The following is an 18,567-nucleotide window of genomic DNA, read 5'->3' on the forward strand; positions in this document are numbered from 1 at the left end:
CTCATAACCTTTATGACCAACCTACCATGCTAGAGCTTGTCAGATGCCTCAGTCAAGTCCATATAGGCCTAAGGGCCTCTTTCCATGCTGAATTCTCCAGTATCCGTGAGCACAATATCCTGTAAGTTCACTTCCAAAAAAAAAACACCATTCTAACTTATATTGTAAGTATATTTAAAAAAGAGAAATAAGGACAAACCAGGTTTGTAGAAACTTGTTATTTTAATTTCAGCAGTGTGCAAATGATTAGTATTCATTCAGAGGGACAATATAAATCATCATTTAGAAAAACAAAAAATTAATCAGAGACGGTCAGCACACATTCAGGGAAGGTCAAGTCCAGTGAACTTGACTGAATTCATTTAATAGTTAAAATGAATTGAGGTATTTGATGTATCAATGTGGATTTTAACAAGGCTTTTGATAGGTTCCTTGTTCAAAAAATATATGTAATACAAAGAATTGTGGCAAACGAAATCCAAAGTTGGCTCACCAGAAAGGGAGTAATTGGTTATATGTTGGTAGGTGTTTTTGTGGCTGGAGGGTATTATCAACAGGTTCCAAGGAGATGAGTAGTTTGCTTTGCTTTATATAGTATATAATAATGGATAGACCTGAATGCAGGGACCATGATAATGAAGATTACAAATGATACAGAATTGGCAGTGTGGTTGACAGTGAGTGGGGATGCTTTAGACTAAGATGATATAAATGGTCTCTACAGAAAATCGTAAGTGGAATATAATCCAGGCTTCTGTGTGGTAATGCATTTCGAGAGGTGCAACCCGGCGAGGGAATGTATAATATTTGGAAGCGTAGGTGTAGATGAGAGGAACTGGTGGATTTTGGAGATTACTGCAGTGACCTTCAAAGATAGCAGGAGGGATCAATTATGTTGGAAAAATAAACATACTTAATGCTATAAGTTATTGACTGAGAAATGATATACGACCATGGAAATCACGCAGAAACACAATAAATTAGTCGGTTGACTATTGCATACATTTCTGGTGACCATATTACCAAAATATGTGACTGCATTGGGGAGGATGCAGAGGATGTTTGAGGCCAAAGGAAGATTTGACTGAGATGAAAGGTGGAGGGTGGAGTTGGTGAGGATGGGTGGAGGGGAAGAGGTATGCTGGGTAATGGGCGGAGGGGGAGGGATGTGAGGGAAACAGATTTATTGGGTGGGGCGGAGGACACGATGAAAAACATTTTCACCCCACCAAAAAGGAGCTAGAAGCAGAAACCCTTTGTCACATTTCTAAGATACTTGCAAGCAATGTTCCCTCTAATTTTTAGTACTCAGTGTGTGCAAAAATCTTATGTTGTGCAAATGTTTTTCCTGTGACAAAAGTACGTGCGCACTGAATGCACACATGGCACAGTTTATGTAGGTTTACAAAATATTTGATGTAAAACTGCACAGAGTAACAACAAAATAACATACATATTTAAGTCACTCAGTTGTTTTCTCTCTCTCCTGTCTTTGGCATTTGCCCATTCTTTGTAAACTCTATCTAGACTAATAGAACATCCATCCAGTTGATAGCTTTTGATTCTCATTAACATATTGAAATGACATTCACCTAAACGGTTTCTCAGCTTGTTTTTGAGTTGATTCATTAGGCTAAAACCTCGCTCACAGTCCGCACGAGACGCAAGAAAGGTTCCCCCAATGTCCATCAACTGTGCAAGGTCACAAAACTGTTCATTTTGAAGTACAAATGCCACCACTTGAGCAAAGTTTGAAATCAGTTTGGATTTACTTCTTTCTTGCACAGAAAATTTGAAATCATTAAACTGTTTAACTATTACAGTATTTTCAGCTAGAAAATCATGATATTTTAGACATAAGGCATTAACCTGTTCATCGCCAAATGTGAAGTCACAATCTGCAATTGCGGAGAAATCAAAAGCTGACCATTCTTGTACCTCCACTTTGATCTCCCCTGGGTTTGATGGTTTTCACTGTCGCTCATCTGCACTCAACCGTAACATGTGTAGCATTCCTGTAACGGGTAATGACGGGTTCTGTTGCCTGAGCTTTTGTACACCGTCCAAATGCGATTTACTTGCCAAATGACGCTTCAAAAAGTCGAGTTTCCAAATATCATCCCACTCCTTTCCACTAGCAAATTCTCCAGCAACTTTCACATCACGACAATGCAAACAGATAACTCCAGTTTCTGAGTCATACATAAATATTTCTCGTAGCTGAACGTTAATGACCTCATGAGCTTTCAGTGTAGGAGCTTCTACTATTTTGTTAAGCTATTCAACTTTAAACAAATTTGCAGTTCTTTTGCGCTTCACACCCTTCGCTTCTTTTGAATTCGACATAGTGAATCAATATTTTTTCCAATAAAAACTTAGTAAGCTATCTACAGGATTTGAAACAGATCTTTGTAAACTTTACGATATGAACACTGTCCGCCAAAGATGGCTGCCGCCGTGATGCAGCTGTACAAACCGGAACAAGAAAGGTGACGTGATGTAAATTAGTGACATGCATTGTGGTATTTGAAAAACCGACCAACTAGTTTACAGAAACATTTAGCTAAAAGATTAGTTTCAATAAGTATAACTATTAATTACTACATTATTTCAGTAACTAACCTTTGGTGCACACATTAATTTCCTTTGTGCGCTGGTTGAAAAACGGGTGTGCGTGCGCACATGCGCACAGCTTAGGGGGAACATAGCTTGCGAGTGACGATGAAGAGATGTAACCTACAGAGCTAGGGCCAGGGTGATGCATGATGGAATTACAATTGAGAGTTCTTTTTCAATTGCCACAAATACGATGGGCCAAATAGCTGCTAAAGTTTCTACAGTTATATAGAACTGGAAGCTAGAGCACCAGGTCAGAAAGTGGAGGGATGGAGAGGCAGGCAGATGTCAGGGCCAGTAAAAACAGGCAGGAGCTAAATAATAAATTCAATGGGAGAGATAGTTTGAAGTGTGTGTGTGTCTTAATGGTTGGAGTATTATGGGTAGAGGCAATGAACTTAGAGGATGGATCAGTACACAGAACAATGATGTTGTAGCCTTTACAGAGACTTGTTTGAGAGAGGAACAGGAACGGGTGCTTCATGTCCCAGGGCCTTTATGTTCTAGTAAGGATGGAGAAGGAGGTACAAGGTGGGAGGGGGGGATTTGTACTACAAGCTATATCCCCCCCTCCACCCCTCAATATCCACCAGGATATTGAGGAACAAACACGAAGACAAATTAAGGAAAGGTGCAAAAAATAGTGCTGTTGTCATGGGGACTGTGGCCTTCTTAGTGCAAGAGGCTTAGATGGGACAGTAATTGTTAGGTGCATCCAGGAAGGTTTCTTAAATCAATATGTAGACAGTCCAGTGAGAAGAGGGCTGTACTGGACCTGGTGTTGGGTAACAAGCACGACCTGCTGACTGACCTTTCAATGTGTGAGCTGTTAGGGAACAGTGTCCTCAACTCTTTAGGTTTTAAGATAGCTATAGATAAGGATAAGTATGGAGCTTGTGAGACAGTATTAAATTGGAGTGGGGAAAGTTACACGAACATTAGGCAGGACGTATGGAACAGCTGTTTTTGGGCAAGTGACATGTGGAGGGTGTTTAAAGACTGGCTGTACAGAGTATAGGACAGGTATGTTCCAGTCAGAAGGAAGATCAGGGATAGCAAGGTAAGAGAACCTTGGATGTCAAGAAAGGTGATGAATTTAGTCAAGAAGAAAAAGAAAAAGCATGTAAAGTTCAGAAGCTAGAATAAAACAGAGCCCTTGAGATTTATAAAGAAGCCAGAAAGTTCAAAGTTCAAATTAAATTTATTATCAAAGTACACATATGTATGCCAGCATATACAACCCTGAGATTCATTTTCAGTAATTCCAATAACCATAATAGAATTATTCAAAGATCATACCCAACAGGGCAGAAAACCAGTGTACAAAAGACAACAAACTATTCAAATACAAAAGATAAAAAAGAGATATTAATTAATTAATAACCAATAAATATTGATAACGTGAGATGAAAAAACCTTGAAAGTCAGTCCATAGGTTGTGGGAACAGTTCAGTGTTGGGGTGAGTGAGGTTGAGTGACGTTATCTCCTCTGGTTCAAGGGCCTGATGGTTGAGGGGTAATAACTGTTCCTGAACCTGATGGCATGGGCCCTATGGCTCCTGTACCTTCTTCCTGATGGCTGCAGTGAGAAGAGAGCATGACCTGGATGATGGACGCTGCTTTCCTGCAACAATGTTCCATGTAGATTGCTCAATGGTGGGGAGGGCTTCACCCATGATAGACTGGACCATATTCACTACTTTTTGTTGGATTTTTTGCTTAAGGGCATTAGTGTTTTCCATACCAGCCTGTGATGTAGCCAGTCAATATACTGTCCACAACACATCTATAGAAGTTTGTCAAAGTTTTAGGTGTTGCGCCAAATCTTTGTAAAGTTTTAGGGAAATAGAGGCACTGCTATGCTTTCGTCATAATTGCTCATACGCTTTGGGGCCAGGAATGGTCCTCTGAAAAGAGCGCAAGAAAGGAATTAGAAAATTCAGGAGGGGCTATGAAATGTCCTTGGCAAGTAGGATTAAAGAGAATACCAATGCATCCTATTATTACATCAAGAGCAAGAGGATAACTAGGGAGGGGGTAGGACCACTGATTGATAAATGGGGCAGCATATGCTTGGATGTGGAGGATGTAGGTGAGGTCTTAAAAGAGAACTCTATATCAGTATTCACCAAGGAGAAAGACATGGAGCATAGGGAGATCAGTATCGAGAGTATTAATATGCAAGGGTATTTTGAAGTAAGGGAGGATTCTGTTAAAGAGCATTAAGGTGGATAAGCTCCCAGAGCCTGATCACATATACTTCAGGTTATTGAGAGAAGCAAGAGGTGAGATTGCTGGGGCCTTAACCAACGTCTTTGTGTTTTCCCTAGCCACAGGTGAGGCCTCAGAGGACTGGCTAATTTTGTTTCATTATTCAAGAAGGGAACCAGGGATAATCCTGGAAAATATAGACCGGCGAGTCTCATGTCAGTGGTAGGGATGTTACTGGAGAGAATTCTTAGGGATAGGATTTATGAACATTTGGAGAACCATGCCCTAATTAGGGAGAGAAAGCATGGCTTTGTGCAAAGCAAGCTGTGTCTTACTTACTACCTTGATGGAGTTTTCTGGTGAGGTGACGAGGGTGATTGATGAAGGTAGAGCTGTGGATGTTGTCTACATGGATTTTAGTAAGATATTTGACACAGTCCCTCATAGTAGGCTCATCTAGAAGATTCTGATCCATAGTGAATTGGCCATTTGGATTCAGAACGGGCTTGCCCATAGGAGACAGAGGGTAATGGTCAAAAGGATTCATTCTAGCTGGAGGTCTGTGATTATTGGTGTTCCGCAGGGATCTGTACTGGGACCTCTGCTGCTTGTGATGTATATAAATGACCTGGATGAAAATATAGATGGATTGGTTAGATTAGTAAGTTTGCAGATGATATGAATATTGGGGTGGTGTGGATAGCGTAAGAAATTGGCAAAGGATATGGCGAGATATAGATTAGTTGCACTTATGGGTGGAGTAGTGGCAGATGGAGTTTAACCTGGCAGAATGTAAAGTGTTGCACCTTGGTAGAATGTGAGGAAACCGTACACTGTTAAGGGCAAGATGCTTAATTGTGGTGACGAGCAGAGGAATCTTGGGGTCCAAGTTCATCGCTCCACAGGTTCATGGGGAGGTTAAGAAGGCAAATGGCATATTTGTCTTTTTTAGTTGAGGCATTGTGTTCAAAAGTCAGGAAGTTATGTTGCAACTTTATAAAACTCTAGTTTGGCTGCATCTAGTGTATTGCAAACACTCCAGATGCAGCATTATTGGAAGGGCATTGAGGCTTTGGAGAGGGTGCAGAAAAGGTTCACGTGCTTCAGTGAGAGGTTGGACAAACTTGCATTTTTTTCTCTGGAACAGTGAAGGCTGAGGGGAGGTCTGCTTGAGGTTTATAAGATCTTGGGAGGCTTAGGCAGAGTAGACAGAGGGTGTCTTTTGCCCACGGTTGAAATATCTAATAGTAGAGGGCATGCATTAAAGGTGAGGGGGGAATTTCAAAAAAGATGTGAGAGGCGAGTTTTTTACTCAGAGAATGGTGAATGCCTGAAATGCACTGCCTGGGTAGACATATTAGAGACTTTTAAGAGATATTTAGATAGGCACATGATGTGGACATAGTGTAGACAGAGGGAATTCTGGAACTGGCTGACTGGTGGAGGTGTTGATTTGTCTGGTAGCTTGGGGGATGTAACTGTTTTTTTTTTGTCTGGTGGTCCAGGCATCAATGCTGCATAGCCTCCTCCCTGATGGGGGGAGGGGGTGGTGGACAGTCCGTTAGCAGGTTGGGTGAGATCTTTCATGACATTGCTGACTTTTTCTGGCACTTTTCTGTATGCATGTCCTTGATGCTGGGTACGCCCCTGCCAGTGATGTGCTGGATGAGCCATGGAATGAGGGCAGAGTGGGAGTGGGAATAGAAACAAAGAGTAAAAGAGCCAGTACAGGGTGGTAGGGCATGTCCTGCAGGTTAGGCTGTGTAATTGATAGAACATAGAATAGCACAGCACTGCACAGGTCCTTTGGCCCACAATGTTGTGCCGACCCTCAAACCCTGCCTCCCATATAAGCCCCCACCTTAGATTCCTCCATATGCCTGTCTAATAGTCTCTTAAACTTCACTAGTGTATCTGCCTCCACCACTGACTCAGGCAGTGCATTCCACGCACTAACCACTCTCTGAGTAAAAAACCTTCCTCTAATATCCCCCTTGAACTTCCCACCCCTTACCTTAAAGCCATGTCCTCTTGTATTGAGCAGTGGTGCCCTGGGGAAGAGGCGCTGGCTATCCACTCTATCTATTCCTCTTATTAACTTGTACACCTCTATCATGTCTCCTCTCATCCTCCTTTTCTCCAAAGAGTATAGCCCTAGCTCCAGTCAATCTGATGTCATGTCAGAGATGGATGATTTGCAGCAGTGATCAAATCCAGAATCCCGTTTAGTATCACTGGTATACGGCATGAAATTTGTTGTTTTGCGGCAGCAGTACAGTGCAATACATAGTAATCAAAAAATCTATAAGTTACAGTAAGAAGCATAACATTAAATTAAACAAGTAGTGCAAAAAGTGAGCAAAAATAGTGAGGTAGTGTTCATAGGCGGGTTCAATGTCCATTCAGAAACATGATGGTGGAGAGGAACCAGCTGTTCGGATGGTAGCAATGAGAAGAGGGCATGTCCAGTTGTAATAATGGACACTGGTTATTTGAAGCTACTGAACTGAATATTTTCAGAAGGCTGCAGTATGCCTAGATCGAGGGTGAGGTGTTGTTTACTTAAGCTTTTGTTGGACCCTGCTGTTACAGTTCATGAGGACACAGTCTAAGAGGGATAATGAATTAATATATAGGCAACAGGTATGACAAGAATACACATAGATTAAGATGTAGCTGGCCTGGGCTAGCACCAGTGGAATCAGCGGTTGGTCTGCCACCTGTCTTCAGGAGCGAGAGAGATAAGGAAAACAATGGAGCAGCATCTGGAGATGTTAATGAAGGAAGGAGAGCTGTCCGGAGCGGCTCCCCCTTTGAACCCTGAACTGTTTGAAGTGATGGACAGGCGATACCCCAGCAGGAGGATAAAAAGGGACAGGTTCGCTAAGGCAAGACACACACGACACCCGAGGTAACGAGACCCTGGAAGCGGTGCGTCTCTCACAAGTCGGTGGGAAGTTTTGGAAAGGCACGATCGGCGGGAACCTGGTGTGTGTCCACCCTTGCCTGGGTGCCAGGTTCACTGCTGGGAAACGATTTGTATCTGGAAACGGAGGGGTCACGGTCGGTGACCTCAGATGACATCACAAAGGACTCGCCCGAAAGCTGACTGCGAAGGTCTGTGTGGAAGTCGTTTTGAATATTCATTCGTTTTGCTCTCTCTCTCCTTCCCCCCACTGTCCATCGCCACGGCAGCGATTACTGCGAACTGAACTGAACTTTGCGTCACTTTGAAACTGGTCATTTACCCCTAGACAACAATAGAGCTTGATTGATCCTGTTATCTTAATTCTGTGTACATGTATATTTATCATTGCTGAACTGTTGCATTCATTATCCTTTTGATTAGAGTACTGTGTTGCTTGTTTCTTTAATAAAACTTTCTTAGTTCTAGTAATCCAGACTCCAACTGAGTGATCCATTTCTGCTGGTTTGGCAACCCAGTTACGGGGTACGTAACACAGGAAACTGTGAGCCAGTCCTGCAAACTGACTGTGGCTGTTCTGTAGTTTCTCCATGGAAGAGCAGAACAGGTTGTAACTGCCTCACGCGGTCCCTTGGACTGGGAAAAAAATGTGAATGAATTTCTGAATGCATCCACATCCAGTGTGAAATGAAGTGGGCACAGAGGTTCCGTGGGAGAGGTCGAGAATCCCGGATGGTCTGTTGCCTCCCTGGTGCCAGGGTCCGCGATATCTCAGATGGAGTTCTCAGTATTCTCAGGAGAGAGCGTGAGCAGCCAGATATCGTGGTCCACGTGGGGACCAATGACACAGATAGGAGTAGGGATGAGGTCCTGAAGAAGGAATATAGGGAGTTAGGAAAGAAGTTAAAAAGCAGGACCTCAAGATTCGGGATTGCTGCCTGTGCCACGAGACAGAGAGGGTAGGAACAGGAAGTTATGGCAGATGAATGTGTGGTTGAAGAGTTGGTGCAGGGGGCAAGGGATTCAGATTTCTGGAAAATTGGGATCTCTTCTGGGGAGGGTCTGGCCTGAACTGGAAAGGGACCAATATCCTGGCGGGCAGTTTTGCTAGAACTGTTGGGGAGGGTTTAAACTAGTTTGTCAGGGGGGTAGGAATCAGAATGTGAGTGCAGGGATTAGGGTAGAAGGACAAGGGCATGATGCTACGTGTTCTGAGTTGGTGAGGAAGGAGAGGCAGGGGACAAAACATAGATGTAGCCAGTTAGAGGGGTTGAAGTGTATCTATTTCAATGCTAGGAGTATTAGGAATAAAGGGGATGAACTTGGATCAGTACGTGGAACTATGATGTTGTGGTCGTTACTGAAACTTGGCTGGAGGAAGGGCAGGATTGGCCGATGCAGGTACCGGGGTTTAGGTGTTTAAAAGGAATAGGATGGGAGGTAGAAAAGGGGGGGGAGTAGCATTACTGGTCAGGGATAGCATCACAGCTATAGAAAGGGAGGACGCTGCAGAGGGAGGGTCCACTGAGTCAGTGTGGGTGGAAGTCAGAAATAGGAAGGGATCAATCACTGTGCTGGGAGTAGCCTATAGGCCCCCAAATAGCCCTTGGGACACCGAGGAGCAGAGAAGCAGGCAGATTTTAGAATGGTGCAGGAAATACAGGGTTGTAGTTATGGGCGATTTCAACTTCCCTCATATTGACTGGCACTTCCTGACTGCAAGGGGGGGTAGATGGGGCTTGATTTGTCAGGTGTGTTCAAGAAGGATTCCTGACACAGTATGTGGATCAGCCAATGAGTGGAGAGGCCATACTGGATCTAGTTCTGGGTAATGAACCTGGTCAGGTGGCAGACCTCTTGTTGGGGGAGCATTTTAGTGAGAGTGACCACAACTCCCTTAGCTTCAGCATAACTATGGAAAAGGATAAAAACAGACGAATTGAGAAAGTGCTTAACTGGGGAAGGGCTAACTATGAAGGGATGAGGCAGGAACTAGCGAGAGTAAATTGGAAACAGATGTTCAAGGGTGAAAGCACAGAAGTAATGTGGAGGAAGTTTAGGGATCACTTGTGCTGGCTTCAGGATAGGTTTGTCCCACTGAGACAGGGAAAAAATGGTAGGAAAAGAGAACCGTGGGTGACGAAACATGTGAGGCAGCTCATCAAGAGGAAGAAGGAAGCATATGTTAGATATAAGAAGCAGGAGCAGGAGGGGCTCATGGGAAATATAGAGTAGCCAGGAAGGAGCTTAGGAAAGGACTTAGGAGAGCTCGAAGGGGGCATGAGAAGGCCTTGGCATGTAGGATTAAGGAGAATCCCAAGGCGTTCTATGCATATGTGAGGAACAGAAGGATGACAAGATTGAAGGTGGGGCCACTAAAGGATAAATAAGGCAACATGTGCCTGGAGGCGGAGGAAGTTGGGGAGGTCCTAAATGAATACTTTGCTTCAGTTTTCACAAGGGAAAAGGACCTTGTTCAGGGTGAGGTCAAAATAGAACAGGCCTGCATGCTGGACAATGTGGAGATTAAGGAAGAAGAAGTGGTGGATCTTCTTAAAAACATCAAGATTGGTAAGACCCCAGGGCCAGATGTTATATACCCCAGGTTGCTGTGGGAAGTGAAAGAAGAGATCGCTGGAGTAGTAGCTATGATCTTTGAATCCTCCTTGGCTGCAGGGGAGGTGCCGGAGGATTGGAGAATGGCAAATGTAGTTCCCTTGTTTAAAAAAGGTAATAGGGAGAATCCTGGGAACTATAGACCAGTGAGTCTTACCTCGGTGGTCTGCAAACTATTGGAAAGAATTCTTAAGAATAGGATCTACAAGTACTTTGAGAAGTATAGTCTACTCAAGGATAGTCAACATGGCTTTGTGAAGGGAAGGTCGTGCCTCACGAGCCCAATTGAGTTTTTTGAAGAGATAACAAAAGAAATTGATGATGGTAGGGTGGTAGATGTGATCCATATGGATTTTAGCAAGGCATTTGACAAGGTCCCCCGTGAGAGACTCATCTAGAAAGTCATGAGGCATGGCATCAGTGGAACCTTGGCTGTTTGGATAAAAAAATTGGCTTAAAGGAAGAAAGCAGAGGGTAGTCGTGGAAGGAAAGTATTCTGCCTGGAGGTCGGTGACTAGTGGAGTGCTGCAAGGATCTGTCCTGGGACCCTGCCCTTTGTGATTTTTATTAATGACCTGGATAAAGAGACGGAAGGATGGGTGAGTAAGTTTGAGGATTACACAAAGATTGGAGGAGTTGTGGATGGAACTGTAGGTTGTCGAAGGTTACAAGAGGATATAGACAGGATGCAGACTGGGGCAGGAAAGTGGCAGATGGAGTTCAATCTGGATAAGTGTGAGGTGATGCATTTTGGAAGGACAAACGAGAAGGCTGAGTATAGAGTTAATGGTCTGTCACTTAAGAGTGTGGATGAACAGGCAGACCTTGGGCTTCAAATCCATACATCCCTCAAGGTCGCTGCATAGGTTGATAAGATAGTTAAGAAGGCCTATGAAATGCTAGGCTTCATTAATAGGGGGATTGAGTTCAAGAGTAGAGAGGTCATGTTGCAACTCTACAAATCTCTGGTGAGACCACTCTTAGAGTATTGTGTTCAGTTCTGGTCACCTCATTATAGGAAGGATGTGGAAGCTATGGAGAGGGTGCAGAGGAGACTTACCGGTATGTTGCCTGGATTGTAAAACAGGGCTTATGAGGCAAGGTTAGCAGAGCTGAGACTTCTCTCTTTGGAGTGTAGAAGGATAGGAAGGGACTTGATAGAGGTCTACAAGAGTATGAGAGGCATAGATAGGGTGAATAGCCAGTACCTGTTTCCCAGGGCATGAATAGCACACACCAGAGGGTTTATGTACAAAGTTAAGGGAGGGAAGTTTAGGGGAGACATCAGGGGTAAGTTTTTTACACAGAGGGTTGTGGGTGCCTGGAATGACTTGCCAGGGATGGTGGTGGAGGCTAAAACATTAGGGGTATTTAAGAGCCTTTTGGACAGGCACATGGATGAAAGAAAAATAGAGGGTTACGGGGTAGTGTGGGTTTAGAACTTTTTTTTAAGGAATATATGGGTCGGCACACCATCGAGGGCTGAAGGGCCTGTACTGTGCTGTAATATTCTAGTGTCTTCTAGTGTCGAGGTAGCAGAAGATGAAGAAGAATTCAGCAACATGCTACGCTCGGAACCCATTAAAATGAGGACTTAAGGGAAGTTAAGATTTTGGCGAGAGCCCCATTTTCCACCCTGTACCCCATCATTCTTACAAACCAAAAGAGGTCTGCAAATATTAGGAACTACTTGTTTCTTGTCAGTGAAGCTTTTCTTCCCTGTCCACTCTCTTCCATTCCCCACTACAGTCAAAGGCAGTGTATATTGTTCAATTGGTCAAAGGAACTTTAATAGCTGACTGTTCTGGGAAGAATCAATCAGAGGAGGCAATGTAACTATAAACAGAAGAAATTCTGCAGATGCTGAAATCCAAAGTAACAAACACAGAACGCTGGAGAAACTCAGCAGGTTAGGCAGTATCTATGGAGGGTAATAATCAGTCAACATTTCACATCAAGACCCTTCATCAGGATTGGAAAGGAAGGGGGAATAAGTCAGAATAAGAAGGTGGTGGGAGGGGAAGGAGTACAAGCTGGCAGGCGATAGCTAAAACCAGGTGAGGAGGAAGGTGAGTGGGTGGGGGAGGGGGTACGAAGTGAGAAGCTGAAGGGTGACAGGTGGAAAATGTTGTTCGTCCATTGTCATCGTCGATGAAGACCTCGACACCATTAGTCACTTCTGAGACTGGATGCGGTGTGTCTGAAGATGACTGGTCAGGCCAATTCAGGCACGGAATGTCCTGGCACATGTTGGGCAGACATGTGTAGGCACTGCAGTTGTTGCGCTGGTGGCTCTGGACTTGCGCAGCTCGCGGTTATGTTGTGCTTCAGCACTGCACCTTGCTTCGCAAGCTTGACAGCCCTTGTGGATGAGGCCACGCCAGGTAGGGTGGTTTTGTGCCCGCATTTCCCAGGTGGCCGTGTCTATGTCAAGCAATTTCAGGGAGGCCTTTAGTGTGGCTTTGTAACATCTCTTCTGCCCTCCATGTGAGCGTCTTCCAGCAGAGAGTTCCTCAAAAAGGAGCTGCTTGGATATGCACTCGTCCGGCATGCGGATGACATGATCTGCCCACCAGGTCTGTGCTCTAACCAATTATGTGTGGACTGATGGTAGACTTGCTCCAGAGAGAACTTCAGTGTCTGGTACTTTGTCTTGCCACCCGATGCCTAATATTCTGCGAAGACAAGTCATGTGGAAATGGTTGAGCTGTCTTGCATGCCTTCGATACACAGTCCACATTTCACAGGCATACAGGAGGGCAGTGATTACCACGACTCTGTAGACCTTCAGTTTTGTTGCTGGACTGATTCCTCGAAGTTCCCATACAGTGGAGCGTAGTCTACCAAAAACAGAACTTGCCTTTGCTATTCTGCAGTTAACTTCTGTATCAATAGTCACTGCTCGGGAGAGGGTGCTGCCAAGGTCAGTAAACTGGTCAACTGCCTGTAGTTTCTGTCCCTTGACTGTGATTTTTAGCTCTGTGTACGGTGCATGAGGGGCAGGCTGGTGCATGCCTTCAGTCTTTTTGATGTTGATGGTGAGTCCAAAGATGTTACAAGCCGTGGAGAATTTGTCCATATTGACTTGCATCTCTGGCTCCGAGCCAGCATACAGGGCGCAGTCATCGGCAAAGAGGAAGTCTCTCAGAGCAGTCTCCTTCACTTTGGTCAAAGCTTGAAGTCTCCTCAGGTTGAAGAGCTTCCCATCCACTCTGTACTTGAGGCTGATTCCAGCATCACTGTCCTGGAAGACATCATTCAGCATGGCAGTAAACATCATGCTGAATCGTGTGGGTGCGACCATTGGTGACTGGGAACGCCTCAGAGGATTCTCCGTCGTCCAGCACTCTGGCCACCATGCCACCATGGAACTGGCATACCATCTGAATGAATTTGGCGGGGCAGCCAAACTTTGATATGTTCCTCCACAGGCCTTGTTGGCAGACAGTGTCAAAGACTTTCGTGAGGTCAACCAATGTTGTGTAGAGTTCGTGATTCTGCTCCTGACCCTTCTCCTGAAGTTGGTGCGGGGCAAAGATCATGTCAATAGTCCCACGACCTTTGTGAAAGCCACACTGTGACCCTGGCAGCTGGCCCAACTCCAGATGAGTGACCAGACAATTTAGCAGGGCTCTTGCAAGGGCTTTTCCTGCAATGAAGAGCAGCGAGATTCCTCGGTGGTTGTCGCATACTGGTTGATTGTCCTTCTTCTTCTAGAAGTGTACGATGGATGCATCTTTAAGTTCCTGAGGAATGGATCCTTGCTTCCAAAAAGACTGGAACAACTCGGTGAGCTTATCCATAAGTACAGGACCACCGGCTTTGTAGATCTCTGCGGGTATGGCGTCTGCCCCTGGGGCTTTGCCACTGGATAGCTGGCTGACAGCTTCCATGACTTCGGCTACTACCGGTAGGTCATCCATGGTGCTGTTGATGTCGACTTGGGGAATCCTGTCTATCACCTCATTGTTAATAGATGACGGTCGGTTGAGGACGGCTTCAAAGTGTTCAGCCCATCTCTGTAGGATCTGAGCCTTCTCTGTAATGAGATTTGTACCATCTATACTCAGGAGGGGTGAACTCCCGAGAGACTGAGGTCCATAGAGAGTGTTGAGGGCTTCATAGAATCGTTTCAAGTCGTTTCTCTCGGCATACCCCTGTAATTCATCTGCCTTGGCGCTCAGCCAGGCATCTTGCATTTTACGCAGTTTACGAGGGGTGATTGATAAGTTCGTGGCCTGAGGTAGAAGGAGTCAATTTTAGAAAACCCAGCACATTTATTTTTCAACATAGTCCCCTTCAACATTTACACACTTAGCCCAGCGGTCGTGGAGCATACGGGTCCCTTCTTTGTAGAAGTTGGCGTCTTGGACATCCAGGAGTGGTCTACAGCAGGGGTGATTGATAAGTTCGTGCCCTAAGGTAGAAGGAGATGAGTTATTCAGCTCTCATTTCATGCACGTGCAGTTCAACTCTTTGAGTGATTATGCAGAACGTTTGAAGTTAATAACTTATCTCCTTCTACTGTAGGCCACGAACTTATCAATCACCCCTGCTGTGGACCACTTTCTGGAGGTCCGAGACGCCAACTTCTACAAAAAAGGGATCCGTATGCTCCACAACCGTTGGACTAAGTGTGTAAATGTAGGAGAGGACTGTTGAAAAATAAATGTGCTAGGATTTCTAAAATTGACTCCTTCTGCCTTAGGCCATGAACTGATCAACCACCCCTCGCATTCTGAACTATCCTGCGAGCACTGGTAAAGGCATTTTTCTTGGCAGCTGATGATGGGTTGTTCTGATGGGCATGGTGAAGGCAGTGCTTTTCAACAAATAGAGCCTGTATCTTCTCATCATTCTCATCGAACCAGTCATGCTGCTTGTGGGTAGAGAGCCCTAGCATCCTCAGTGCAGATGAATGGACAGCATCCCTGAAGCGATCCCAGTCGTCCACAGCTCTGCCTGCAAGGTGTAGGTCAGCAAGCTTGGTTTCTAAATCCTCAGTCAGTGCTGAAGCTAAGCTGGAGTTCTTCAGCCTGGCCACATTGATTCTTTCATAGCCCTGCTTCCTTGTGGTTGCCTCTTGGGTCTGATGTGGGGCTTCATTTTGGAAACAATGAGCCTGTGACCTGTCCAGCAGTCAGTGCCACACATGGCCTTGGTCGCTCTGACATCCTGCCTGTCTTTTCTCCTGACAATGACATAGTCGATAAGATGCCAATGCATCCAGGAGGTCTTGTTACGGGTAGGCAGGCGGAAAGTTGTATTGGTAAATCCAAATCGAGCGCTAGTCTCGGTGGAAAATATAAGGTGCTGAAGAAGAAGGAATCTGCTAAGAGAAAGCTGTGACAAAAGATGAAAGGGAAGAAGGGAGGGCACTCGAGGGTGGTAAAGGCCAGAAGAGGAAAAGGGATGAGATGGGAGCCAAAATGGGGAATGGGAAAAGTGAGAGGGAATGGGGAGATCTACCGTGATCTGATTAATTCAATAGAGTAGGCATGAAGAGCCAAATGATCTACTCTTATTCCTACACTGTAGGGCTTTCATCAAACTGAAATTCAGTTACCAGTGGCAACTCTACTGACAATTTGTGGAAAAGTCATTTGATGAACACTGTAACATTGACCTAAACTTATTTAGTCTTTAAGGCTGCCTTGTGAGACAGGATAAAAGCTCCTAAATATATGTTTCAGAAATAATAAACTGTCGGCTGCAACTTGATAATGTGGAAAAATAGTTAAAGGAATTGATTTTGCTATAAACTGTTATACAAAGAACAGGAAGCACTGAATTAATATCACATTATTAACCTATTCTCCAGCATAAAATACTTACATAAAATAGAAAGTGCTTATGGTCTGACCGCTATTCCCTTTCTGGAACAATCTATAGATTCTAACAGACAAGTATGCAATTCTGTTAAGAATCTTGCAAATTGGATTAGACATTGGCTTTGTGGGAGAAGCCAGAGAGTGGTAGTAGATGGTTGCCTCTCTGACAGGAGGCCTGTGACTAGTGGTGTGCCACATGGATCAGTGCTGGGTCCATTGTTGTCTGTCATCTATATCAATGATCTGGATGGTAATGTGGTTAACTGAATCTGCAAATTTGAGGATGACACCGAGATTGGGGGTATAGTGGACAGTGAAGAAAGCTGTCATGGCTTGTAGAGGGATTGAACCAGCTGGGAAGATGGGCCAAAAATTGGCAGATGGAATTTAATGCAGGTAGGTGTGAGGTTTTGCACTTTGGCAGGACCGACGAGGGTAAGTCTTACACAATGAAAGGTAGGGCACTGAGGCCTGTGGTAGGACAAAGGGATCTGGAGGTACAGGTCCATAATTCATTGGAAGTGACATCACAGATAGATAGGGTTGTAAAGAAAGCTTTTGGCACATTAGATTTCATAAATCAATGTACTGAGTACAGGAGATGGGATGTTATGTTGAAATGGTATAAGACATGGGTGAGGCCTATTTGGAGTATTGTGTGTGGTTTTGGTTACCTAACTACAGGAAAAATGTAAATAAAGTTGAAAGAGTACAGAGAAAATTCACAAGAATGTTGCTGGGTCTGGAGGACCTGAGTTATAAGGAAATATTGAATTGGTTAGGACATTATTCTTTGGAATGTAGAAGATTGAGAGGAGATTTGATAGAGGTATACAAAATTATTAAGGGTATAGATAGGGTAAATGCAAACAGGCCTTTTTCCACTGAGCTTGGGTGGGACTACAACCAGAGGTCATGGGTCAAGGATGAAAGGTGAAAAGTTTAAGGGGAACATGAAGGGAAACTTCTTCACTGCGAATGTTGTAAGCATGTAAAGTGAGCTGCTGGCACAAGTGGTCCATGTGGGCTTGATTTCAACAACAAAGCAGAGTTTAGGCGGGTTAATGGTGCCTAATGGCATCTCCTTTGCTTGCATCATCGGAAACAGCTCTATTTCCATCTTTAATATCTCTATCTCTCCCTTTCAGGATTCTTTTGAAGACCTTGACCTGGAGTTACACGCTGATTACAGTCCTTTGCGGGAATGGGACCCGCTCTTGGGATTTCACAACTGGCTGTTGTTTGGCACGCCAAGGGCCCGGCGCAAGAGCTCCACTCGCCTTTGGAGGGCTGGGATCCCATGGCTCTGGAGATGGGAGGGATTGGAGGTCAGTGCCTCTGCAGGAAATCGGTGTGACGTTGGAGACGGAAGATCTCTGACTTTGTGCCCAGAGACCCGAGATCATTGGGTACAGAGCTCAGAAAAAGCGATGCAGCGGACTTTTAACATCATGAACCAGCGAGTTGTTTGTTATGTCTCCCCTCTCACTGTGAAACGAAGACACCCCTTTCTCCCTTATTAGGGAGAGAGAGAGAGAGCCTGTGGTATGTTGAATACCGGGTGAACAATGTAGTCTTTGGAGCACTGCAAGTCTGTGTCTTTGCTGTTGCTTTGCCAATGCTTGAGTGTTTGGTAGTGGGTGCTGATGCTTTTTTTGCTGGTGTGGGGAGGGGGATTGTTGCTTGCTGCGGCTTACACGTGGGAGGGAATTTGGGGTTCTAACATTTAATTGTCGTCCATTCTTTGGGGGCACTCCTCTGTTTTCGTGGATGGTTGTGAAGAAAAAGCATTTCAGGATGTATATTGTGTACATTTCTCTGACATTATATGTAACTTTGAAACCTTGAAACCTTTGAAGTCAAGGTTGGATGGGTACATGGACAGTAGGGATATGGAGCGCTATGGTGTCCCGGTGCAGGTCAATGGGAGTAGGCAGTAAAAAATGCTTTCAGCATGGACTAGATGGGCCGAAGGACATGTTTCTGTGCTGGTCTTCTCTATGACTCTATGGCACTAACTGACATATTCAGTAAGCCATCAGATGGTCAAACAAAACCATAAAACTATGATATGAGGCCAGAGTAAAGGAAAGATAACTAGATTTAAGTTGCATCTAATGATATTGAGATACCTCAAAAGTGATTCTCTTTGAATTACTCTCTGTTAGCACATGGTTTAAAAGCATTGGGATGATTTTCTAAATGGATTAATGACTGTATTAGAATAGCTGTCAGTCTAATGTTATATATGAAGTGCTTCATGATTTAATTGGTTAATATCACAAGCAGTTACTTTGTAGACTTCAATGAAACAGAAAGGGGAGCTCAGGCTTTTCCCACAGACTTAAATTAATTGACTTTATTTCT

The sequence above is a fragment of the Mobula hypostoma genome, chromosome 5 (genome assembly GCF_963921235.1).
Source record: "Mobula hypostoma chromosome 5, sMobHyp1.1, whole genome shotgun sequence".
Classification (NCBI taxonomy): Eukaryota; Metazoa; Chordata; class Chondrichthyes; order Myliobatiformes; family Myliobatidae; genus Mobula; species Mobula hypostoma.